The 26,715-nt window shown below is 45.5% G+C and overlaps 1 protein-coding gene across 10 annotated transcripts in view; it reads right to left on the bottom strand.

Moving 5' to 3' along the window:
• Window positions 1-26,715, bottom strand: part of LOC119969166 (galactosylgalactosylxylosylprotein 3-beta-glucuronosyltransferase 1-like) — a 170,975-nt gene that overhangs the window by 127,640 nt on the left and 16,620 nt on the right. For 6 of the 10 annotated variants that reach the window (XR_005461302.1, XM_038802397.1, XM_038802393.1 and 3 more), the window contains exon 2: window positions 8,910-9,050. The exons of the other annotated variants lie outside the window; for them this stretch is intronic. The gene's annotated coding sequence lies outside the window, so the exon portion shown is untranslated. The remainder of the gene's footprint in view (window positions 1-8,909; window positions 9,051-26,715) is intronic. 10 annotated transcript variants of the gene reach the window in all.

Genomic DNA, 26,715 nt, shown 5'->3' with positions numbered 1-26,715 from the left:
TCATCCAAAAACACGGCCTATAGTAATTCCTTGGCTTTTCTGTATACGTACATGCTTGAATCAATAAAAATATCTTTTGTGTTACTGGAAAAATTACATGTCGAAGATTTTCATCTTGCACTCATCAGCACACCTCGCAAAAGTACCAGTATGAGGGGAAAACAACAATTTTCTTTGTTTTTATTAGGTTTTCATATTTTGTATTCAACAATTCATAAATTACAAATTACAAAACCGTTAGAAAAAGAAAAAAAAAACCCCAATATGTATACTTACAAGCAAGTATCTTCTCCACAACAGTGGCCATGACCTCCCTTTAGATGGCATACAACTTTTACAGTCCCCAGTCTCACAGGTGTTGAAACAAGCTGGTGAATGGCTTCCATGTCCCCTTCCGACCCACAGACGGCAAATTTTATTTTATCCAGCCTGAGAAATTCCAACAGGTTGGACAGCCAGTCTGCAGCCTTGGGTGGTGCTGCTGATCACCAGCTGAGCAGAATTCTCTGGCAGGTTATCATGGAGGCAAGGGCGAGGGAGTTGCCCCCCCCCCCCCCCCCCCCCCCCTCTCCATGAAGAGCTCTGGCTGATCAGATACCCTGAAATCACTTTTGAGCATGGCTCCTCCCTCACTCCCACAACCCTGGACGTTGCCTCAAAGGTCACCAAAGAAGGTTGTCAATCTGGGGAACGCCCAGAACACGTGGGTATAGTTGGCTGGGCCTCTCTGGCACCATTCGCATTTGTCCTCCACCTCCGGAAAGAACCCACTCATTTGAGTTCTGGTTATTTGCGCTCTGTGCACCACCTTTAGCTGCGTTAGGCTCAGCCCTGCACACATGGAGATGAAGTTCACCCTGTGCAGTGCTTTAATCCAGATTCCAACCCCTATCTCAATGCGTAGTTCCTCCTACCATTTTTTCCTTGTCTCGTCCAGGGGAAGTGTACCTCCTCTGACAGTGGCCTGTACAGGTCCGCACATTTTCCCTTCCCTCGGTCACCCACGTCCAGCAAATATTCTACTAACGAGAATATTAGTATTCTAATATTAGAATCTGGGAGTACGTTGTTGTTTCCTTGCCGAGGAAGTTTTTGACCTAAATGTGTCTCAGGTTGTTTCCTCTTGGTAACTAGAACAGTTCCCCAAGGGTTGTTACTCTACCGTCTGTGTACATGTCCCTAACCGTCAGAGTCCCCTCATCCTGTCTCCAAATTCTGAAGGTGGCATCCATTATTTTTGGAATGAACTAGTGGTTGTTGCAGATGGGGGCCATGGTGGATATTTTGGTTAGGCCAAAGTGTTGCCTCATTTGGTACCACATTTGGAGCGTGGCTACTACCACTGGACTGCTCAAGTATTTGGCTGGAGGGGGGGGAATTGAAGAGCGGCTGTGGCTCGGCCTCGGATGGAAGTCCCTATGCAGGAACTCTCTTCGATCTTCATCTACTCTACCCCGGTTCCTCAAGACATCCTGGTACTCTTTCTGTGGTGGCTACCCAGTGGTAGCACTGTAGATTCGGGAGGGCAAGTCCTCCCATGTTTCTGCTCCTTTGTAGGACCTTCAAATGGATCCTCAGACTCTTTCTCTGCCCCCCCCCCCCACCCCACCCCACCCCCCTACCCCACCCCCTCCACTCCCCCCATGTTTGTTGACTGTTGAAAAAGACCTTGGGGATGTAGATCGGGAGGAACCTGGGCAGCATGTTTATTTTGATCATCTGTGTTCTCACTAGAGTGTTCTCACTCCAGGTTTTTTTGACTTCCTCCACCAGACTTGTCAGGTTCCATATTTGGATCCCACATCATGTCCAGTCATGCGCTATTTGGATCCCCAGGTAGCGGAATTTGATCTGGGCTTGCTTAAGCGGTATTCGCCCAGCGCTGTTCCACCCCCCCCCCCCCTCCCCACCCCCTCTTACAGGTTTGCAGAGAAGATCTCGCTCTTGCCTAGGCTACCTTTGTAACCCGAGAAGGCTCCAAACTCCTTCAGGAGTTTCATTATCCCTTCCATACTAGTCTGGAGGTTCGAGATGTAGAGTCATCCGCGTAGAGTGAAACCCTATGCTCTCTATTCCCCCTTGGTGGCAGGGTGCTTCTTATGAGCGAACATCTCCCGCAAGTTGGAGCAAATATTTTGTAGAAGTCCACTGGGAATCCATCTGGCCCCAGTGCCTTCCCCGCCTGCATCGGGTTGATTTTCTCCATGACATCCCCCAGTTCTATTGGAGCTTCCAGGCCCCTTCTCCTATCTTCTCCCATGGCCGGCATGTCCAGTCCATTGAGTTCCCTTCTGGTGAACAGCCAGCTGTCGTGGTGCATATCGGCACCAGCAATACAGGTAACAAAAATGGCACGAGGTCCTACAAGTCAAATTCAGGGAGTTAGGAGTTAAAGTAAAAAGTAGGACCTCAAAGATAGTAATCTCATGACTGCTACCAGTGTCACCGGCTAGTCAGAGTAGGAATGTCAGGATAGATAGGATGAATGCATAGCTTGGGAGATGGTGCAAGAGGGAGGGATTCAATTTCCTGGGGCATTGGAACCGGTTCTGGGGAGGTGGGACCAACACAAACCAAACGGTCTGCACCTGGCAGGACCGGAACCAATGTCCTGGGGGGGGTGTTTACTAGTGCTGTTGGGGAGGGTTTGAACTAATGTGGCAGGAGGATGGGAACCGAACCAATGCAGGAAGTTGGAGGGAACTAAAACGGGGACAGAAACAAAAGGCAGTAAGGGGGAAAGTGTAAGGCAGAGAAGCCATAGTCAAAAATCAAAAAGGGCCACAGTACAGGGTACAGTGACTGAGGAGAGCTCAGTGAACAGGCCCAGTAATACTAAAAGGAATAAAACAGGAAGTAAAAACATAAATGGAAAGCCGAAGCAGCAGGTTATAACATTAAGATATGGGTTCAATGATAAGGAAAATTAGGAGAAAAGTTAAAAGGAAAAATAACTTGGGTGAGGTTCCTGATAGAGGTGTCAAGATTCAAAACGGAGGTATAAAAGCCAAGATAAGGGTACTTTACCTGAATGCTCTTAGTATTCGGAATAAGGTAAATAAGTTGATGGCACAAATCATCGTGAATGACTCGGATTTAATGGCCATTACTGAAACATGGTTAAAGGATGGTCAAGACTGGGAGTTAAATATCCGAAGGTATCAAACTATTCGGAAGGACAGAGTGGATGGTAAGGGAGGTTGTGTAGCTCTGTTATTTAAGGATGACATCTGGGCAGTATTGAGGGATGACATTGGTGATATGAAGAATAAGGTTGAATCCATTTGGGTGGAAATCAGGAATAGTAAGGCGAAAAAGTCACTGATATGACTAGTCTATAGGCCACCAAATATTAACATTACGGTGGGGCGGGCAATAAACAAAGAAATAACGGATGCATGTAGAAATGGTACAGTAGTTATCATGGGGGATTTTAATCGACATGTCGATTGGTTTAACCAGGTCGGTCAAGGCAGCCTAGTGGAGGAGTTTATAGAATGTATCCGCGATAGTTTCCTAGAACAGTATGTAATGGAACCTAAGTGGGAACCAGCGGTCCTAGATTTGATCCTGTGTAATGAGACAGAAGTGATTAATGATCTCATAGTTAGGGATCCTCTCGGAAGGAGCGATCACAATATGGTGGAATTTAAAATACAGATGGAGGGTGAGAAGGTAAAATCAAATACTCATGTTTTGTGCTTAAACAAAGGAGATTACAATGGGATGAGAGAAGAACTAGCTAAGGTAGACTGGGAGCAAAGACTTTATGGTGAAACAGTTGAAGAACAGTGGAGAACCTTCCAACCGATTTTTCACAGTGCTCAGCAAAAGTTTATACCAACAAAAAGGAAGGACGGTAGAAAGGGGAAAAATCGACCATGGATATCTAAGGAAGTAAGGGAGAGTCTCAAAATGAAGAAAAAAAGCATACAAAGTGGCAAAGATTAGTGGGAGACTAGAGGATTGGAAAATCTTTAGGTGGCAACAGAAAGCTACTAAAAAAGCTATAAAGAAGAGTAAGATAGATTATGAGAGTAAACTTGCTCAGAATATAAAAACAGATAGTAAAAGTTTCTACAAATATATAAAACAAGAATGAGTGGCTAAGGTAAATATTGGTCCTTTTAGAGGATGAGAAGGGAGATTTAATAATGGGAGATGAGGAAATGGCTGAGGAACTGAACAGGTTTTTTGGGTCGGTCTTCACAGTGGAACACAAATAACATGCCAGTGAGTGATGGAAATGAGGATATGACAGGTGAGGACCTTGAGACAATTGTTATCACTAAGGAAGTAGTGATGGGCAAGCTAATGGGGCTAAAGGTAGACAGGTCTCCTGGCCCTGATAGAATGCATCCCAGAGTGCTAAAAGAGATGGCCAGGGAAACTGCAAATGCACTCGTGATAATTTACTAAAATTCACTAGATTCTGGGGTGGTCCCGGCAGATTGAAGATTAGCAAACATGACACCACTGTTTAAAAAAGGAGGTAGGCAGAAAGCGGGTAAATTATAGGCCAGTTAGCTTAACTTCAGTAGTAGGGAAGATGCTGGAATCTATCATCAAGGAAGAAATAGCCAGGCAACTGGATGTAAATTGTCCCATTGGGCAGACGCAGCATGGGTTCATAAAGGGTAGATCGTGCCTAACTAATTTAGTGGAAAGTTTTGAGGACATTACCAGTGCAGGGAGCCAATGGATGTGGTATAAGTGGATTTCCAGAAAGCGTTTGACAAGGTGCCACACAAAAGGTTGCTGCACAAGATAAAGATGAATGGCATTAAGGGTAAAGAAATAGCATGGACAGAGGAATGGTTAATTAACAGAAAGCAAAGAGTGGGGATTAATGGGTGTTTCTCTGGTTGGCAATCAGTAGCTTGTGCTGTCCCTCAGGGATCAGTGTTGGGCTCACAATTGTTCACAATTTACATAGATGATTTGGAGTTGGGGACCAAGGGCAATGTGTCCAAGTTTGCAGATGACACTAAGATGAGTGGTAAAACAAAAAGTGCAGAGGATACTGGAAGTCTGCAGAGGGATTTGGATAGTTTAAGTGAATGAGCTGGGGTCTGGCAGATGGAATACAATGTTGACAAATGTGAGGTTATCCATTTTGGTAGGAATAACAGCAAAAGGGATTATTATTTAAATGATAAAATATTAAAACATGCTGCTGTTCAGAGAGACCTGGGTGTCCTAGTGCATGAGTCGCACAAAGTTGGTTTACAGGTGCAACAGGTGATTAAGAAGGCGAATGGAGTTTTGTCCTTCATTGCTCGAGGGATGGAGTTTAAGATAAGGGAGGTTATGTTGCAACTGCAAAGGTGTTAGTGAGGCCACAGCTGGAGTACTGTGTTCAGTTTTGGTCTCCTTACTTGAGAAAGGATGTCCTGGTGCTGGAGGGTGTGCAGAGGAGATTCACTAGGTTAATCCCAGAGCTGAAGGGGTTGTATTATGAGGAGAGGTTGAGTAGACTGGGACTGCACTCATTGGAATTTAGAAGGATGAGGGGGGATCTTATAGAAACATATAAAATTATGAAGGGAATAGATAGGATAGATACAGGCAGGTTGTTTCCACTGGCGGGTGAAAGTGGAACTAGGGGGCATAACCTCAAAATAAGAGGAAGTAGATTTAGGACTGAGTTTAGGAGGAACTTCTTCACCCAAAAGAGTTGTGAATTTATGGAATTCCCTGCCCTGTGAAGCAGTTGAGGCTCCTTCATTAAATGTTTTCAATACAGATCGTATTTTGAAAAAAGATGAAAATCGCTTATTGTCAGAAGTAAGCTTCAAATGTAGTTACTGTGCAAAGCCCCTAGTCGCCACATTCCGCCGCCTATTCGTGGAGGCCGGTACAGGAACTGAACCCATGCTGCTGGCCTTGTTCTGCTTTACAAGCCAAAGGAATAAAGGATTATCGTGTTTGGGCATGAAAGTGGAGCTGAGTGCACAAAAGATCAGCCATGATCTTATTGAATGGCGGAGCAGGCTCGAAGGGCCAGATGGCCTACTCCTGCTCCTAGTTTTGATGTTCCTCTGGGGGCTCAGAGGTATACAGCCCCCAATGGAAGGTTATGAAGGCTTTGTTGATCTTTTCTGGTGCAGTGACTAGCCTGCCACATCTGCCTTTGACCCGAGCTATTTCCCTTATCGCTGCCTGCTTTCTCAGCGGGTGAACCAGCGGGTGGTTGATTTTGTCTCCGTGTCCTTAAAAGGAACCCTGTGTCTGGCAGAGCTGGTGCACTGCTTTCACAGTGGAGAGCAGGTCAAATTCCATTCTATAGCTTTTTCCTCTCTGCCAGTAATTCCAGGGTAGGGGTCGAGGAGTATTGCTCATCCATCTACAATATGGAGTCAACCAGCTGTTGCCTAGCTGCCCTCTGCTTCTTACCTTTTTGGTTGTTGGTAATGTACTTACCTATGGACTGTGATATCCATTCGCAGAATGCCTTAACAGTGAGGAGGGCCGTGTCCAGCCTCCATGGAGGGGGGGGGGGGGGGGCCTTTTGCCCAGCCTGCCTCCAACCTCACATCCATGTAGTGTGCAGCATGGTCGGAGATTACTCTTGCAGAGTATTTTGCTCCTACTATTTCTGGAAACACCGCTTTCCCACTATGAAGAAGTCGATCCTAGTATATACCCTGTGTACTTGGGGAAAGGAGAACTCCTTCTCTCCTGGGTGTGTTACCCTCCATTAGTCCACTGCCCCCATCTGTTCTATGAAAGTGTTCAATTCCTTTGCCAGATTTGATCTTTTCCCCGACATGGGATTTGATCTGTCTGTCCACAGGTCTTGTATGCAGTAGCCCCCCCCCACCCCATAATCAGTTGGCGTGTGTCTATATTAGTGATTTCTGCCATGGTTTTCTTCATGAATTCTGCATCATCCCAGTTGGGAGCGGACACGTTTACAAAGACCATTGGTGCTCCATCCATAAAGCACTAGCCATGACGTACCATCCCCCTTGGTCAGTAACTGTCCTCATCGCTGTAAATGCTGTCATCTTATTGAGCAATATGGCCACCCTCTCCCCCCCCCCCCCCCCCCCCCCCCCCTAGCCCTCATCCTATAGCTTGATTGGTAAGCCTGTCCCACCCAGCTCTTTCTTACCCACAGTCGGTCCTTTCCCCTCAGCTGGGGCTCCTGGACGAAGACCATATCATTGTATCTATCATGTAGATGTGCCCCTGCACTCCGGGGTTTACTTTTGTTTGGTGGCCCTCCAAAATGGCTGTCTGCCGTGCCCTTGTTTCCAATTCTCCATGAGCGATCTGTCGTAGCCAGCGTTCTACCCGCCTCCCTCGACTTTCCCCCTGGGCCTGTCCATCCCCTTCCCCCACACCCCATATGATCCACCAGTCTTTGGGATGTATGGCCTGAGCTTGTCCCTTGCAAACAGCAGCTGCAACATGCTGTTTGACAGGATCTGCCAGTCTTTGAGCCATATGTCTGTAACCCAGCAGAATGATGTAACGGCATCACATCGTCCTGAAGTCATTTACATCCTGTATCAAACTAGCTCTGACTTAATTAGCATTCATCAAACAAAGTTAATCCTAACTGTGCGTATTCCCCATTTGTCTTTCCAAACAAACATCCTTCTGTGAACACAATGAAATTCTATCTGATGGCAATGGGAGACTTATTAAAATAGAACCATTGAAAAGAGTTTTCTTAAGTATGACATCTACATTTAAAAAGAACAGATTTCGATTACCACAATCTGTTACCGTAGTTATCCATTGACTGTCTAGTGCAGAAGGAGGCCATTTGGCCCATTGAGTCTGCACTAACACTCTGAAAGATCACCCTAGCTAGGTCCACTTCCCTGTAACCCCAAAACCACACCTAACCTCCACATCTTTGGACTGTGGGAGGAAACCGGAGCACCCGGAGGAAACTCACGCAGACACAGGGAGAAAGTGCAAACTCCACACAGATGTCACCCGACGCCAGAATCAAACCTAGGTCCCTGGCGCTGTGAGACAGCAGTGCTAATCACTATGCCACCATGCTCTAATAACCTTTTCAGGAGTTAAAATCAAGATGGTTGAAGTAGATAGTAAGTGCTTTTGTTCGAAACCTAATGTATTGCAGGCTTTACAAGATACTGGTTGTTTCTTTATTGAAAATGGCTGAGCAAAATGAGAAGAAAATGCTGCGCTAGCATGTGGTTTATTTTCACCTTATGTTCTGCCTACATAGATTAACAAAAGGAACACTGTCCTTCGTAATAAAAGCACTGTATTTTAAAAAGCTATTGTATGCTGTGTAAATGATCTGTTTTGTTCTCACTGGTGAATGCAAACTCTAATGAAAATCAAGCATCATTTTTATGCATTCCAAAGAGTTTTTTTTACAACGATTTGCAAAGATCGACTGTATTTCAGATCATGACAATATGGCTGTCTGTAGTTAAAGGCTCCTTGTTTGCAGAGGAAATGCAAATGTAAAGATTTCATTTAATACAGTCTCCAAAAATATGCTGTGAAAGTGCCAGAAATCACTGCCAATTAAATACTGAAAGTATGTAGGATGAGGCAAAAGTGAAGACGTTGAATATATAATTCAGAAAACCAGGCCCAATTCGTTTGGTGCAGTGCAGCGGCTTTATTTTTAAGATACTTGTCCTATTAAACAAATTGACTGAAAATTTTACTTGCATTCCAGTTTAATGTACAGTTCACCATAATAAAAGATGTGTGCATGCTTTTCAGTGACTGGGACTATAGCTGAATTGTTCAGAAAAACTAGGCCTGAATGTGTGGTTGGTATTGTAAGTGGGTTTGACTGAGAATCTAGCTAGCAGTTCTTTGATATTCACAATGTTTTACTTAGGAGTAGAAGAGACAAATTGGAAATTATGGCTGAAGAGTATAAAGTGGGAGCATGACTGTCAAACCTGTGATTGTTGTCTGCTTATGCTTCAAAGTACAGGCAAAGGGTTTCAAATTACATCATACATTCCTGTGGCATCCTGCCAAAGAGTTCTCCATCATAGGGCCTGATTATCTGTTGCTGAAATAAGGATGGGTTTCACCATCTGAAAAATCAAGGGTGTTTGTTTAATATTTTCACATCTGATCATGCAATTAGAAGATGATCCAGTGAAATTTGACCCCCATCAGCATAGTGCAGAGGGCTACGCATGCATTCCTACTCTTCAGGGGTTCACAAAATTTGTGGCCCTCAAAAACCCACCATCCCCAATTGTGACAGCATTCCCTGCAACATACTGCAAAGGCTGTGGGCTATGACAACATTAGAGCAATAGCACTGAAGACTTGTGCTCCAGAATTAGCTGCAACCCTTGACAAAATGTTCCAGTACAGGTACAACACTGGCAAGGACCCAAAAAATTGCCCAGGTATGTCCTGTCCATAAAAATCAGAATAAATCAAAGCCATTGCAATCTTATTATTTTGTCCACTAGAGGAACAAGATGGTAGGTTATAAATATATAGCTAAATTATATGACTGCTACTTGTGTGCTTGCTCATTTTCTGTCAAATAAATTGGCCTGATATTTTAGTTTATATAAACTAAATATTGATGTGTGCTGTCTTATTGCTTTGAAGACTGGAGTTAAATCTTATAAAGTCATGAGACCAGTAACTAAAATCCATTTCTGGGCAGGGTCTGACCATTCTTTCCCAGGTGTCGTACTGAAGTCCTACCTATGTTTTAAAGCAAGGATTAACACTCTCAAAGACGTAATAAGCTGTCATTCACCTGGGGCAACGTGGGGAGGGGGGTGACTTCAGATATGAGCATCAAAATAACGGTGGCAAATTTAGCAAAGAGCTAAGCATTTAATACTATGTCTGGAATTGGAAATATAATGAGCTAGTTATAGAGAAAGTACGGCATGATTCAGCCATCACATTGCGCCTGGCATGGAGCCGGGCGCAATGGGTGAATCCTGGGATGGCCCCAAATCAGGTTTCGCACAGGACGCCGGTTGAACGTGAGTCACTAGACTTGCTACTCCAGGCCATTAGGCTCATTTAAATATCCGCCTCAACCGGGCGCCATTTAATACTGGTGTCCACAGGTGTTGACCTAGTGTGATGGCACCTCGGGGGGGTTTCACGGGCCATAAGACTCCCCGGGGGGTTAGTGACAGGGCAGGGCAGATACCTGGCAGTGCAAACCTGACAGCTGGGCATTTGTCACTACCAGCTTGGCACCTTGGCATTGCCACCTGGCCACTCTGGCAGCCCCACCCAGGCACTACCAGGGTGTCTGGGTACCACTGTCATGGTGCCAGGAAACTGCTAGGGTGCCAGGCTTGCAGTGCCAAGCTGCCCAGGTGCCAGGTTGGTACTGCCAGGGTTTGGGGCCTGGAGCCCATGCAAGTGGGGGGTGAGGTAGGGTTTGAGGGGGCAAAAAAAGGTTGAGGTGGAGGGGGATCCTGAAAGTGGGGGGGGGGGGGGTCCTGAAAGGTGTGGGGGGGGGTTCCACAGATCGGGGCAGCCATTCTAAATGGCGCCCCAATCTGTGAGGAGTCATTCCTGCTGGTAAGCTCAGCTCCCCAGTGCAGGAAATCTGTGAAAGTGTGGCCTTGATGGGAGAAACTCACCGAGGCCCAAAAAATGGCAAACTGCCATTGAATAACGGTCTCAATCTTGACACTGCAGCCGCTGAGAAACAAGCCGCCAAAAGCACCCAAAATTGGACATAGAAATTCTTTGGGTGAACCGCGACCTACTATTGTAAATACAACCACCAATTTTGAGTGACTGAGATTGGAAACATAACTTACACATGTTTCAAATCTGTTATAACTGGCATCTGTTATAATGTTATGGGTTGGAATTTGAATGAATGAGGTTGGAACTTAGCTGTCATTGAATGGCTTGATTAACTGGCAAATGACAATTTGCGAACATAATTGGCTAGTTTTTCATTGGTTGAGTTTCTAAATATAGCTTGGTTCATGTTACTTGAATGAAAATGCCTTGCAGGCATTTACCCGAGTGGACCGGCAAAATATCTGGATAGGACCTAGATGTTCACTTCGCTGGCTAGGATTGGGAACGCACCAAGCTGGTTTTCAGGCAATCAATAATACCGAGAAAAGACTCTTTGTTACTGGGTTCAATACATCAACTGGTTAGACTTTTTAAATATAGAAATCAGTTTACACTGAGCTAGTTATTTAATGCACTAAATAGAATGTGCTACTTCCTGTTGTCATATTTTGGGTTGATTTTCAGAAATGGGAAATAGCCCTAAATGTGTGAACAAATCTCCTCACCAGGAACCGCAGGGTTCCGTGCTGGCACCTTTGCTGTTCATAGTATATATATATAAATGATTTGGAGGAAAATGTAACTGGTCTGATTAGTAAGTTTGTGGACGACACAAAGTTGGTGGAATTGCGGATAGCGATGAGGACTGTCAGAGGATACAGCAGGATTTAGATCATTTGGAGACTTGGGCGGAGAGATGGCAGATGGAGTTTAATCCGGACAAATGTGAGGTAATGCATTTTGGAAGGTCTAAGACAGGTAGCAAATATACAGTGAATGGGAGAACCTTCAAGAGTATTGACAGTCAGAGAGATCTAGGTGTACAGGTCCACAGGTCACTGAAAGTGGCAACACAGGTGGAGAAGGCAGTCAAGAATGTCATGCTTGTCTTCATTGGCCGGGGCATTGAGTATAAAAATTGGCAAGCCATGTTGCAGCTGTATAGAACCTTAGTTAGGCCACACTTGTGGAGTTTGTGTTCAATTCTGGTCGTTACACTACCAGAAGGGTGTGGAGGCTTTAGAGAGGATGCAGAAGAGATTTACCAGGATGTTTCCTGGTATGGAGGGCATTAGCTATGAGGAGAGGTTGAATAAACTCTGTTTGTTCTCACTGGAATGATGGAGGTTGAGGGGCGACCTGATAGAGGTCTACAAAATTGTGAGGGGCATTGACAGAATGGATAGTCAGAGACTTTTTCATAGGGTAGAGGGGTCAATTACTAGGGGGCATAGGTTTAAGATGCGAGGGGCAAGGTTTAGAGGCAATGTACAAGGCAAGTTTTTTTACACAGAGGGTAGTGGGTGCCTGGAACTCGCTGCCGGAGGAGGTGGTGGAAGCTGGGACGATAGTGACGTTTAAGGGACATCTTGACAAATACATAGGATGGGAATAGAGGGATACGGATGCTGGAAGTGTAGAAGATTTTAGTTTAGACGGGCAGCAGGGTCAGCGCAGGCTTGGAGGGCAAAGGGCCTGTTCCTGTTCCATACTTTTCTTTGTTCTTTGAACAAGCTGAGTAATGCTAAAACTCAAGAGGAAGCTATGTGAGAAAACTAGCTTTCTGGTAGCTGCACAATAGCGAAACAAGCGCTTAATCTCTCGTCCATTCAAAAAGATGGGGTAAAGCAAAACAGGTTCTTTTTATTAGAGAAACCATTGCAGCTGTATGGATAACCATTCAAAATAGTAAGGTTATATTTAATAGCACGCAGGCCAAGTACCCCCCTGGGGAATGTCACGGAACTTTTTGTTATAAATTTAGAGTTTCCAATTATTTCTCTCCAATTAAGAGGCAATTTAGAGTGGCAACTCCACCTACCCTGCACATCTTTTGGGTTGTAGGGGTGAGACCCACACAGACACGGGGAGAATGTGTAAATTCCACATGGACAGTGACCCGGGACAGGAATTGAACCTGGGTTCTTGGCGTCATGGGGCTTAGTGCTACCAACTACGCCACCGTGCCACCCAGTCACTGAACTTCAAGTTATGACTGCTGTATTCAGCTGGTTGGCTTGAATGCCTGTAAGAGGCTGTTCTGATTCACTAAATATTATGAGATGAATTGTTCCAGAAGGAAAAGCTTCACTTTCTGGTCAATGTCATTAAGATTTACCACTTCCATCCTGAAGAGCAAATAAAGTACTTGACTCTTGTCAGTCAAGCTTTACATTGTGATTCCATTCAGAAAGAAGAGGCTTTCCGCACTTAACGTTTTTATTTTTCCTTGAAAATGTCCCAGAAAAGTTATATTTGGTGATCACTCTCATGTGCAGATGGACTTGTTCTCTTCGAGTCCGGAATAAAAATAGCTAGTACTTTTACCTGCATGTACCAAAAACCCCACACAACAGGCCAAGGAAGAGATTAGTATTCAGATGTCTTTGTGAGCCGGTCATTTACTGATCAGATGAGCTACTGAATGCCACAAAGTTCTTCTCCTGCTAATGTCAGATTAGGTTCCAATTGCTAAAGCGTTGAAAAACCTTGATAAAATGTTGCTCCCTTATTGCCGAGCAGTTTAGGAAGGACATTAGTGAAGCAATGGGATGTGTGTGAAGATAGTCTTTCAATTTTACAAGGTGCTGACCGAAAGGATACAGTAACTGCGGAGCTAACACCTAGAAAAATTATAACACTGATTTTGTGTGCAGCAGCACTTGTCACTCCTTTGTGTGTTGTTAAGTTATTCCAGTAAGAAGTCTTACACCAGGTTAAAGTCCAACAGGTTTGTTACAAACACTAGCTTTCGGAGCACTGCTCCTTCCTCAGGTGACCTAAGGAAGGAGCAGTGCTCTGAAAGCTAGTGTTTGTAACAAACCTGTTGGACTTTAACCTGGTGTTGTAAGACTTCTTACTGTGCTCACCCCAGTCCAACGCCGGCTTCTCCACATCATGGTCAAGTTATTCAGCAGTGTTATTGTTGAACAGAGTACTTAATCAAGGTAAAGCAGTCTGCTGATGTTCAGAAGCTTTAAATGAGACCTTTCTATAGTAATGTTATGGTAAAGTAGGTCTGCTGTAGTGCTGCCTTCCGAGGAGATGATCTTGCTGTTTTATTTTTGATGCACGGCAGTTTCACATTTCTGTTGTAATGCTAATTTTCTAAAATGAATCATTACTGTGCAGAAACGCAGGTGGTGGACGGGGACATTGCTGATGCAATGCTGACTAAGTTCTTAAGATAGAACATGAATGGTGTGATGTTTCATTAGGATACTGCAGCAATAGGCCTAGATCACTCTGCCTTCACAATTCAGCTGTGAAATGGGCTCCTACTGTTCCAATATGCTGGGTCGTGTGCCTGCCCAATGTTGGAAGTGTGCCTCTCACCACATTGTACTGTAGGAATCCAGGGCACTGCCCAGAAGTATTCAAAAATCTAATTATAAAATTAAAATAGGAGTCCTGGCTGGCTCTTGGACTCTGGTCTGTCCTAGCACCTGGCTCTGTGTGTAATACATTTCCTTTGAAAATCATAGGACTCTCAATCAGCAAGAACCTTACAACAGCACACTTTAAAGTGCTTCATACTCAGGCAACAGGTCAACATTTGGACACTTTTTCTCTCCACTATTTCTTCTGTTACACAAGGAAGGAATAATGTGGAGATGTCGGCGTTGGACTGGGGTGAGCACAGTAAGAAGTCGAACAACACCAGAATAAAGTCCAATAGGTTTGTTTTGAATCACTAGCTTTTGGAGCGCAGCTCCTTCAGCAGGTGAGTGAAGGAAGGAATAGTCAGTCAGGCAAAATACTGCAGGTCTGGAAATCTGAAACAAAAACCCAAAATGCTGGAAATTCTCCACAGGTCAGGCAGACCTTTCATTAGAACCTCCGGGAGAGACGTGGGTAGGAGGAGATCATAATTCACAGGAAACACTTTGACTATATCAATCTCATCGAGGAGCAGAGGTTGTGGTGCCTATTCTTTCACAGGAAGACTGTAGCCTATCTCCAAAAAGATCTGCAAACCAAACCTTGAACTATGTTATTGTAGCAATCCTGTCACAATGAAGTGCATGTTCTACTTGTAGATGAGAGCATCCGTTACGAATTGGAGAAAGATATGGGCAATATTTTTAAGTATATACAAGGTTTGGATCTACCTGTGGGATTGGGGGAGGGGGGGGGGGGGAGGAGAAGGGAGTCTGCACCTATGTTCTCTGTTTTTTGCCAATAAATCTATGTTAAGGAGTGATGGCTCCAGATTCCTCCTGGACTCAGTGATTGAACAATGATAATAATAATCTTCATCAGTGTCACAAGTAGGCTTACATTAACACTGTAATGAAGTTACTGTGAAAATCCCCTAGTCGCCACACTCCGACGCCTGTTCGGGTACACTGAGGGAGAATTCAGAATGTGCAATTCACCTAACAAGCATGTCTTTTGCGACTTGTGGGAGGATACCGGAGCACCCGGAGAGAACCCAGAATTATAACAGGCAACACTGTCTGTGGATGTCAACGGTTTTGTAATTTTTAAACTTTGACTTCTTGGGAGCTCCCGTCATCGAAGTACATTGCACTCTTCCTTAGGGCCCAAAGGGCCGTAGACTATACTTATCTTCCCGAGTGCTCTCCATCACCAGCCTGGTATCTCCCTCAACAGAAGGAATTCTGATCCCTCATCGTGCAGCTCCTTTGTGACCACAGGCACTGCACAGGCAGTTTTGTATCTCACTTCTTCACAGTTTGTCATGACATCTTCATCCTGTGCTAATCCCCTATCACAATCTCTATTTCAGCCAGGGATGGTCACAGACTTGGCGGCTAGAGATATCTCCTGTAGAAATGACTCATGCCTATTGTCAGGAGGACAGTCCAGACGCTGAGCTGACGAACAATGAGAGCCATGCCGCCACCCAAAATTTTATTAAGCATACATTGACTTGCTTAAACAATGGTGCTGCTACTTGAACCAATCTGGAGGAACTCTGCATTACACCCCAGACATGCTTCGGTGTGCAGCATAGAACATAGAACAGTACAGCACAGAACAGGCCCTTCGGCCCTCGATGTTGTGCCGAGCAATGATCACCCTACTCAAACCCACGTATCCACCCAATACCCGTAACCCTGCATCATTTTGCATACAAGAGGTTGAGCCTTTGCCACCACCTGTACCCAAAGAAACGCAGGATGAGGCAGAGCAGCAGGACAAGGGGTATGTGCAGAAGCAACACTGCTTACCATTCCCCTCATTTCCAGAGCTGTCAGACAACCACTTATCCCTGAACCATCCCACCACTTCCCAATACATCAAAAGCCCCAGAGCCAAGACAGCAGCAGTCTGAGTTTCCATGTCAGGTATAAAGATGTCAGCAGAATCTCTACCATGATGGTCTCCATCACTGAATTAATGGAGCAGACCATTTCTTCCATGGTTAATGACATGCCCCCCCCCCCCCCCCCCCCTCCCTTCATGCTCGGAGGTGAGTTGGAGCCTTTCTCCTTTTGCTTAGCCACTACATTAAAGCTCATTAGCAAGCAAGCCATGTTCTCTGATGAATGGTCATCAGCCTTCTTCTGTAATTGAGAGATTCTTCCTCCTCCTATCAATGATTTCTTGCACGTGGGTCCTGAAAACTATAAGAAAGAATCTAGGTACCCCATCAGCGGCTTCAGCCATTTCCCCCTTAGAAAACATTTCTTGCTGCCTATAACCATTGAGCATTGGCTGTATCAGGGATTCACACTGCCTCTCTGTAATGTCATGATGCCCAATATCTTGTTCCTAGTTTCCCTCCACCCCAGAGAATGTATGCTGCCAATAAGGTGTGGATAGCATTGGTTGCACGTTAATCTAATAATAATGGCTTCTATTACAAATTTCACAATGGACCCATCATAAATTTCTTGGCCATAGTGTGTGGAGCAAAATTACAATGCTGGCTATAATGTGCAATGGTGTTAAATCATGTGTTGCTTATGTGATGACAACATTTGCATTTCAACTTCTCTACATGAATGTCGAGATATACAGATGAGTCATAGCCATTAATGCATTTTACAATAGCAAAAGTCTCTTGAAAATTGGAAGTGCTCTAGAAACTGGGTCTGCCCTGGACTCATGGATTGAACTGAGTAGGTAGGGAAATTAATTGTATTAAAATAGGCTTTCATCAAATTTATGGTTTCAGCTTTGGAAAAAAATATTTAGCAGCTCTTATCTAACCAAGGATGTAATCACTCAAAGAATAGTATACATTCAGAGTTCTGCTGTGAGATTCCCCAGATGTGACTCAATATGCAATGCCAACCCAACCGAGGAATCTCTTTGACCTTTGGGCATTTTTTAGTCAGAAGGATTTGAGGCAGTGGGTATCTTTCAGATGAGGCATTAAACTCTTTACATTCCTCTCAGGTGGGGGTAAAACATCCCAAAGCATTAGTTTTAATTAAGCCGGTTCAGTTCTCTCCTTTGTCCTGGCCAGCACTTTTTCTTCAGCAAAGACCACTTTAAACAAAAAAGTACCTTATCTGGTCATTATATCATTGTTATTTGTGGAATCTTGCTCTGCACTGTGACTACACTTCAAAGGCACTTCATTTGCGATGAAGTGCAGTGATGTTCTTAAGTTGTGAAATGCTCGTTTCCCTTTCTTTAAACTAAGTTGCTACTACTTTAAACGTTTAGAGACTGCCACTGAACTAAAAATATTTCAAATGTAATGATCGGTATTACGGCTCTGCGCAGGTGTCTAAGCACATTTTAATTCTAGGTCAGGCAAAATGCCTTCATATTTTGGAGCACATAGAATTTATTACCTACAGTGTAGAAGAAACCCATTTTGCCCATCGTGCTTATATGGGTGCTTTTAAAGAGCTATCTAATCAGTTACACTCCCCTGCTCTTTCGCCATAGCCCTGCAGAATTCTTCCCATCAGGTTTATGCGTTGTGCCAACTGCGCCATCGACATTTAATATTTCCAAACATTTTTGTGGCGGATCCTGTGGCTCTTGATGTTGAGGACACTGGTTTGAAAGCAACTTCCCCTCCCAGCCCTCTTTCTTAAGCAATTAAGTCTTTTCAATTGTATGTTTTACATATTTTCACTATTTGTGCAGTGAGTTCAAACATTCTGTCAGCTTTCTATGCAAATGCACTTCATATGCAAGGCAGGAGGTGTGTGGGAGCACCATCGCCTTCACGTTACCCTCCAGTCGCACAGCATCCTGACTTGGACATATGTTGATGTTCCATCCTCGTCACCAATTCCAAGTTCCTGGAACGTCCTACCAAACAGCACTGTGTGAATACTTTCACCACATGGACTGCAGTCGTCCAAGAAGCAGACTCATATGTACCTTCTCAAGGGCAAAGATGAGTTGGCAAATAGCCCAACCTCATTAGGGATGCCAATATCCCGAGAATGAATAATACAAAAATAATGTCTGAATGGATAGGTATGTGTGTCTGTGGTCAGAAGAGAATGTTTTGGTCAATTCTCACTGTCAGTTTTTGTTAAGCAGCAAATCGTATCAGTAGTGTAAACTGATTGGGCGGGATTCACCGACACCCCACTGGGTCAGAGAATCACCGGGGGGGGGGGGGGGGGGGCGCCGAATTCTCCAGCACCGGAGATTCGGCAGGGGCCGGAATCGCGCCACGCCAGTCAGGGGACGCTCGCAGCCACCCAAACACCACCCTTCCCTGACACCCCACAGAACATCCCACGTGGAACTGCCCCCCTCCCGATGGAACACTCCCCCATGATAAGGAACCCCCACCCCAGAACATCCACACCGGCAACACTCCTCCTCCTCCTCCACCCCCCCTCCCACCCCGTCCCACCACACAAGGAACACTCCCTCAGCACTCTCCCTGCCACTGTGCCCAGGCAGTGCCCTGGAATGACCCTGTCCCCCTGACTCCCTGAATCAAGCACTCACATAGAAATATAGAAACATAGAAAATAAGAGCAGGAAGAGGCCATTCGGCTCTTCGAGCCTGCTCCACTATCTGATCATGGCTGATCATCCAACCCAATAGTCTGATCCTGGCTTCACTCCAGTCCTTTGACTCCCTCAGGCCCAAATGCCAAATCTAACTGTTTGTTGAAGACGTACAACGTTTTGGTCTCAACTACTTCCTGTGGTAACAAATTCCACAGACTCACCACACTATGGATGAAGACATTTCTCCTCATCCCTGTTCTAAATGGTCTACCCCGTATCCTCAGACTGACTCCCGATTCTGGAAAAACCCACCATCGGGAACATCCTTCTTGCATTTACCCTGTGTGGTCCTGTTAGAATTTTATAGGTTCCTATGATATCCTCCCTCATTCTTCTGAACTCCAACAAATACAATCCTCACTGACTCAATCTCTCCTCATATATCAGTTCTGCCATCCCAGGAATCAGCCTAACAAACCTTCGCTGCACTTCCTCTAATGCAAGGAGACCAAAACTGCACAAAATATTCCAGGTGCGGCCTCACCAAGACCCTGTACAATTACGGGAAGACAACCCTGCTTCTGTACTCGAATCCTCTCACAATGCAGGTCAGCATACAGTTGCCTTCTTTATCGTCTTTTGTACCTGCACACTTGCCTTCAGTGACTGGTGTACGAGGTCACCCAGTCCTCATTGCACAGTTTCCTCTCCTAACTTACAGCCGTCCAGATAATAATCTCATTTCCCGTTTTTGCTACCTATAATAATGGATAACATTGCATTTATCCAAATTATACTGCATCTGCTATTCATTTGCCCACTCACTCAACTTGTCCAGATCACACTGAAGCATCTCTGCGGCCTCCTCACAGCTCACCATCCCACCCAACTTTGTGTCATTTGCTAATTTGGAGTTGTTACATTTTGTTTCCTCATATAAATCATTAATATATATTGTGAATAGCTGGGGTCCTAGCACCAATTCCTGTGGTACCCCACAAGTCACCGGCTGCCAATTTGAAAAAGACCCATTAATTGTCCTGATTCACGCTGACATTTGTGTGAATGGATAATCAAGCAAGGTTGGGGGGGGGTGGCACAATTGGAATGGAAAATCTCACCAGGATTTTGGGAATCCTATGGGATTTTCCACTCCCGACAGCGTTCCCACTTCTCGAAAACAGTAATGGAAAATGCTCCTCATTGTGTCTGCCTTCAGGGAGGAAAATACAATAAAACCTCTGAGGAATATTAGATAATCAAGGGACCAGTAAGAGTGAGGAACTGGAAGAAAGTAGTACAAGTAAAAAAATAGTTCTGGAGAAATCAATGGACTTCAAAGTTGATAAATCAACTGATGAGCTACACCCTAGTGTGTGGAAAGAAGTAGCTGTAAAGAAAGTGGATGCATTGGTGATAATCTTTCAAAATCCTATAGGTTCTGGAATGGTTTCTGCAGATTGGAAGGTAGCAAATGGAACCCCAATATTTCAGAAGAGAAGGAGAGAGAAAATGGAGACAGATTTTTAGCTTGACATTCGGGGCCGAATTCTCTATCCCACCGCACCAGATTTCTGGTTCAGCACAATGGCGGGATGCTCCGTTTTGCCGGCCGGTCAATGGGGTTTCCCATTGTTGCGCAGCCCCACGCTGTCAGGAAACCTCCAGGCTGCCAGCAAAATGCCGGCGGAGAATCCTACCCAGAAGTCAGAAAAATGTTGGCATCTATTATAAAGCATGTGATATTTGGACATTGAGAAAATATTGGTAGGATTGGGAGAGTCGACATGGATTTAATAATAAATAATAATCTTTATTGTCACAAGTAGGCTTACATTAACACTGCTATGAAGTTCTTCCATCGGGCAGGAGATACAGAAGTCTAAAAACACACAAGCAGACTCAAAAACAGCTTCTTCCCCGCTAAAAACACACAAGCAGACTCCTAAATGACCCTCTTATGGACTAACCTGATTACACTACACCCCTGTATGTTTCATCTGATGCTGGTGCTTATGTAGTTACAGTGTATACCTTATGTTATCCTATCATGTATTTTCATGTATTTTCTTTTAGTCCCTTTTCTTTCCATGTACTTAATGATCTGTTGAGCTGCTCGCAGAAAAATACTTTTCATTGTACCTCAGTACACGTGACAATAAACAAATCCATTCCAATCCAATCCAAGTTACTGTGAAAAGCCCCCAGTTGCCACATTCCGGCACTTGTTCGGGTACATGAAGGGAGAATTCAGAATGTCCAATTCACCTAACAGCATGTCTTTCGACACTTGTGGGAGGAAACCGGAGCACCAGGAGGAAACCCACGCAAACACAGGGTGTTCATGCAGACTCCACATAGACAGTGACCCAAGACGGGAATCGAACCTGGGACCCTGGAGCTGTGAAGCAACAGTGCTACCCATTGTGCTACTATGCCGCCCATATGAAAGGGAAGTCATGTTTAAAAACCCGTTGGAGTTTTTTCAGGATGTACCTAGTAAAATAGATAAGGGGAAACCAGTGAATATGGAGTATTTGTATTTTCTGACAGCTTCAGATAAGGTCCCACATAAGAGGTTAGTAAGCAAAATTAGAGCACATGAGATTGGCAGGCAGTGAATGGTGGGATCAGTGCTTGGACCCCAGCCATTCACAGTACATAACAAAGCTTTAGGTGTAGAGACCAAATGTCATATTTCCAAGTTTGCAAATGACACATAACTGGGTGGGAATGTTTGTTGTGAGGAGGATAAAAAGAGGCTTTGAGGGGGTTTACACAGGCTTGTGGATGAGCCAGAACACGGCAGATGGACTATAATGTGGATAAATGCGAAATAAGCCACTTTGTAGGAAAAACAGAAATGCAGAATGGCGAGCGATTGGGAAGTATTGATATCGAAAGGAACCTTGGTGTTTCATGAGTCACTGAAAGCTAACATGCAGGTACAGCAAGCAATTTGAAAGGGAAATTATATGTTGGCCTTGATTGCCAGAGGATTTGAGTACAAGAGTAAAGATGTCTTTCTGCAATTGTATAGAGGCTTGGTGAGATCATACCTGGAGTAATGTATACAGTTTTAGTCTCCTTACCTAAGGAAGGATATACTTCCCATAGATGAAGTACAGCGAAGATTCACCAGATTGATCCCTAGGATGGTGACATTATCCTATGAGGAAAGACTGAGGAGACTGGGTTTGTTTCGTAGAATGAGATCATAGAATTTACAGTGCAGAAGGAGGTCATTCAGCCCATCGAGTCTGCACTGGCTCTTGGAAAGAGCACCCTACCCAAGCCCACACCCCCACCCTATCCCCATAACACAGTAACCCCACCCAACACTAAGGGCAATTTTGGACGCTAAGGGCAATTTATCATGACCAATCCACCTAACCTGCACATCTTTGGACTGTGGGAGGAAACCGGAGCACCCGGAGGAAACCCACGCACACACGGGGAGGATGTGCAGACTCCGCACAGACAGTGACCCAAGCTGGAATCGAACCTGGGACCCTGGAGCTGTGAAGCAATTGTGCTATCCACAATGCTACAGTGCTGCCCAGAGATGTCATCTCTTGAATCATACAGAATTCTTACAGAGCTCAATCAGGTTGGATGTTTCCCCTAGCTGAGAGGGGTTCTAGAATCAGGGGACACAGTATCAGAATACGAGGGAGGCCATATAAGACATTATGGAGAATTTCTTCCCTAAGGGAGTGGTGAATCTTTGGAATTATGTACCTCAAAGGGCTGAGGGGGCATAGCCACACAGTATATTTAAAACAGTGAACGATATATTTCTAAATACTAAAGATATTAAAGGATAGTGAGATAGCTTGGGAAATTGGAGATGAGGTAGCGAATCAGCCATGATATAGTGATTTTTTAAAAAAATGGCAGACAGTTTTTTGAATATTTATAGATCAGGAGATTTAAATGCCTTGATATCTTGACAGTTCCCTTTAACAGCTCCCTTTGGCAGCTTCTTTGGCAGTTCCAATGAGCTTATGCACATCATGTCAACTTTTAAGAATCCCAAAGTGCATCTTACCTCCCCATAAGAGCACGTGACCTTTCCCAGAGGCATCCCAGGCTTGGATCATATCTAAAATGGGTACCCTAACTTTCCAAAGGGATACCGTACCTCGCCAAACAACTTTGGTAGGTTTTGAATATCTTTTACCAGGTCTAATATGTACAACTTGTACTTTGCACTTCCTTCTTGTGAAAATTAGACTGAATGTAGCCGCATTTTAACCTGGCCAGCTGTCTCCATGAACAATGGATGTTCAAATCTTGTTCCACCCCCAATCCCCTACACCCTGCGAAAATGGTAGGAGCCAGATTCGGGGGCATGATATCTGGATTCAGGCCTCCAGCACCATTCTCGCAACAACAGAGAACCTCTATGTGTGTGAAAATTGAGGCAGTTTTTCTCTCTGGAGATGCTGTCGGTCTTTCCAGCTTTTTGTTTTCATTACAGACTTCCAGCATCTGGAATATTTTGCTTGCGTATAAATCTAGTGAACTTTCTTATATCCCCTTCTCAGGCAAGTGTATCCTTTCTTAGGTAAGCAGGTCAAATCTGAACACAATGCTCCAAGGTGTGATCTCACAAAAGGCCTGTATATTTGCAGCAAGACTTAGACATATACTTCAACCCGTCTGAAATAAAGGCTAACATATAATTTACCATCATAATTGTACCTGCATGTTAACTATGTGACTTGTGTGCAAGGATATTCCAAATCCTTCTGAACACCAGCATTTACTTGCCTCACACCAGTTACAAAAAATGCTGATTTCAATTCTTCCAGCCAATGTGGATAATTTCACACTTGCGCACGTTATCCCTGATGAGTCAATCACCTTCTTGCACAACCACATAACCAGTACACATCTTTTTGCAGCCCTTTTATGCCCTCTTCGCAGCTTACTTTCTCACCTTGCTTCTTATCACCAGTAAACTTCGATATATTAACATGGGATCCCACTATTGTACAGACGGATATGAGGCAGCACACATACACTTTTGCTTGTAAGGGACAACAGACCTGCATACAGGAGAGGCCAAAGAACGTATGCATAAGAGAATATAATAGCAGATCTGAAATTTGTAACTCTAATGAATTTGTATTATGGATCCCTGATTGAGAATGATTGGATCATGACATTGACTAGAAATTTTGTGTATGATGAATGATGTGAACTTCCTTTCACCCTAATATTACACCATGGGTTATGAGCATATAAATACCTAACACACATTTTAGCAAAATAATTAACCTGTCTATTTAAAATTAGTTAGCCTTTCCATTAAAAGAAGCAAAGGAACGAGTTCAGACAAACAAATTAAACATTCACACACCACAATCTTATAGGTAATGTCAGGGCCTCAAAATGTAACTACCATTCAGAAGGCAACTAAAAAAAAACTTGGCCGGATTCTCCTTTCCGGGACTAAGTTCACACACCGGCGGGTAAACCGGCGCCAACGACTCCGGCGTCAACGGGCCCCCAAGGTGAGGAATTCCCACCTGTCTCAGGGGCTAGGTGGACCCGGAGGGGTTGGTGCCGAAGGGACTGTGTGAGTTCGCGCATGCGCAGAATGGCAGTTGTGATCTCGCACATGCGCGGGACCGCTGTCGTATTTTGGCGCAAGCGCAGGGCGTACTCTTCTCCACACGGGCTATGGAGCAGCCCTACAGGAGCCAGTGTGGAAGGAAGAAATAGCCCCACGGAACAAGCCCGCCCGCAGATCAGTGGGCCCCGATCGCAGGCCAGGCGAGGCCACCATGGGGGCTCCCCCGCGGACACCTCCGCCCCCCCCCCCCCCCCCAGACACTTCCCCCCCCCCCCCCCCCCCCCGGGAGGACCGCCGATGCTGACTTACCTGCCAGGTCCCGCCGTGTGGGACCATGCATAACCCAAGCCGGCGGGACTGGCCAAAAGCGGATTGCCGCTCGGCAAATCGGGACCCGGAGAATCGCCGGGTGGGGGAGGCCGCTGCCAACGGCCCCTGACTGTCATGGTGGGAGTCCCGCCCTTGCCCAAAAACGGCGTCAGAGAATACAGCAGCCGGCGCCGGGGCGGTAGGGCGGGATTCACGCCGCCCCCTGGGGATTCTCCGACCCGGCGGGGTGGTCGGAGAATCCCGCCCCTTATCTCAATGACAACAACTTATACTTATAGTACCTTAAAGGTGCTAGGTAAACAAAATGTCTCCAAACATTTCACAGGAGTGTCATAAAGCAAAGTGTTACACCAAATCACAATAAAACAATATTAGGGCAGATGATCAAAAACCTGGTCAAAAATTCGGTATTAAGGATTGCCTTCAAGGAGAAAAGGAAGCTAGAGAGGCAGAGAGCTTTACGGATGGGAATCCAGAGCTTAGTGCTGTGTGTATGTTCAATGGAGTGGAGACTCTAATTTTGCATATGCATCAAAGTTTGCATTTACAATCTATCGGAAGGCAGACTTTAATGAGACAAGGCTGAATACAATTCAACAAAATAGTTTGATTTATAATTGTTAAGTGAACAGAGAAACATTTGTAGTGAATCTAATTGCGTGTGATTCTGCATCATTCCTTGTAACAATGAAAATAATAAATACAGTACACTGCCCACTTAGCATGCAAAGTATGCACTTTTTTTCCTGTCGGCCTTTCTATGAATCTGACTGGCTGTAACTAAGGAAAAAGACTTCTGTTTAACTGTCTCTCTCTTTTAATATCTGACTGGAAATCTTCCAGATCATGTTTTCTGTTGTTTATTCCTAGCTGGCCAGGAGGAATTGTGGCTCAATCAATGCACCAATCAAATCAGCCACTATTCTTCCCCAGAAACAATGGGCGGGATACTCTGCTGGCCAACGCTGGAATAAGGAAAAGCGATTGGGTGGAGAATGCATGCGAGGTGAGAATCGTGGCCGTCGCAGGGTGCCCGTCAGAATGCCTGCTCTGGTGCCTCGACAGCGGCATCAATGCATTCTACTCCGCATGTACAGTAAACGCCGTTGGCATATCATTAGCGGATCTGACCGGTATTCTCTGTGGCCTCTGCGCTGCTCTACCTCTGCCGAAGGAATTACCAACAGCGAGCTTCACTTGAGATTTCAAAAATCAGGAAACAGGCACCGTGGCTGCTGAGGGAGAAAGAGGAAGTAGGCCATGCAGTAGCGCGACTGTGGCCTTCTGTTCTTGGCTGCAGGAAATGGGGCAGCGGGAGGTGATGGCGGTGACCAGGGGATAGGCTGCAGGCTTGTGGTGATCCCACTGGGATGTCTAGGCATGGACCACCGTTACCGCGGCCTGCAAGACAGCCATCTTGCTGTATGCCCCACTGACTGTTCTCCGAGGCCTGTGGTTGCGCAGAGTGACGCCAGCCATTTGGGTGCCCCCATTCCACCACCACCCGCACACCAGCCCATCAGATGCATCAGGGACAGGAGAGGGCTGAGTCCAAGGTGCTGTGGTGTTCCGGCGCCACCCCTGAGGGTGTTACTAGTACCAGCCACATTGGCTCCTCCTACCTCGGGGTGCCTGATGGCCCCCAAGCTACGCCTTGGGATTGGGTGCGAGTGGAGCTAACCCCTGAGGCTCCCCCGCCATTTGCCACTGCCAGTCTTGGAGGCCTGCTCCAGCCTCGAAGGTGTCTCAATGCTCATGGCCATGGAGCACAGTAAGTGGAGCACCTTCCTCTGCGACTGTGCCACAACAGCCAGTAACTGTGTCACCTCCCTCTTTGCCTGGCTCAGGTTAGTCAGCGCCCGGGCAATGCTGCCGCCGCCCTCAGCCATGACCCACTGTGATTGGGCCAAGCCCGAGAGTGTTGGTCCAGGTGGCCCTGGTACATGGCTGCCTGTGAGAGGGCCACCCTGTCCTGAGGGCCACCCGGTCCTGTGCCTCGGCCGCCGCCCACACAGAATCCCAGGCCTTGGACATCCTAACCAATGGCCAATAACATCGCCCCCACCCCCCAAGGTCTCCACCGCGCATGCAATGTTGGCATGGGTGGCATGCATGGTCAGCACCGTCTCCTG

This window comes from Scyliorhinus canicula, chromosome 7 (genome assembly GCF_902713615.1).
Source record: "Scyliorhinus canicula chromosome 7, sScyCan1.1, whole genome shotgun sequence".
Classification (NCBI taxonomy): domain Eukaryota; kingdom Metazoa; phylum Chordata; class Chondrichthyes; order Carcharhiniformes; family Scyliorhinidae; genus Scyliorhinus; species Scyliorhinus canicula.
The sequence above is the reverse complement of the archived record's forward strand: the minus strand, read 5'-3'. Positions and strand labels throughout refer to the sequence as shown.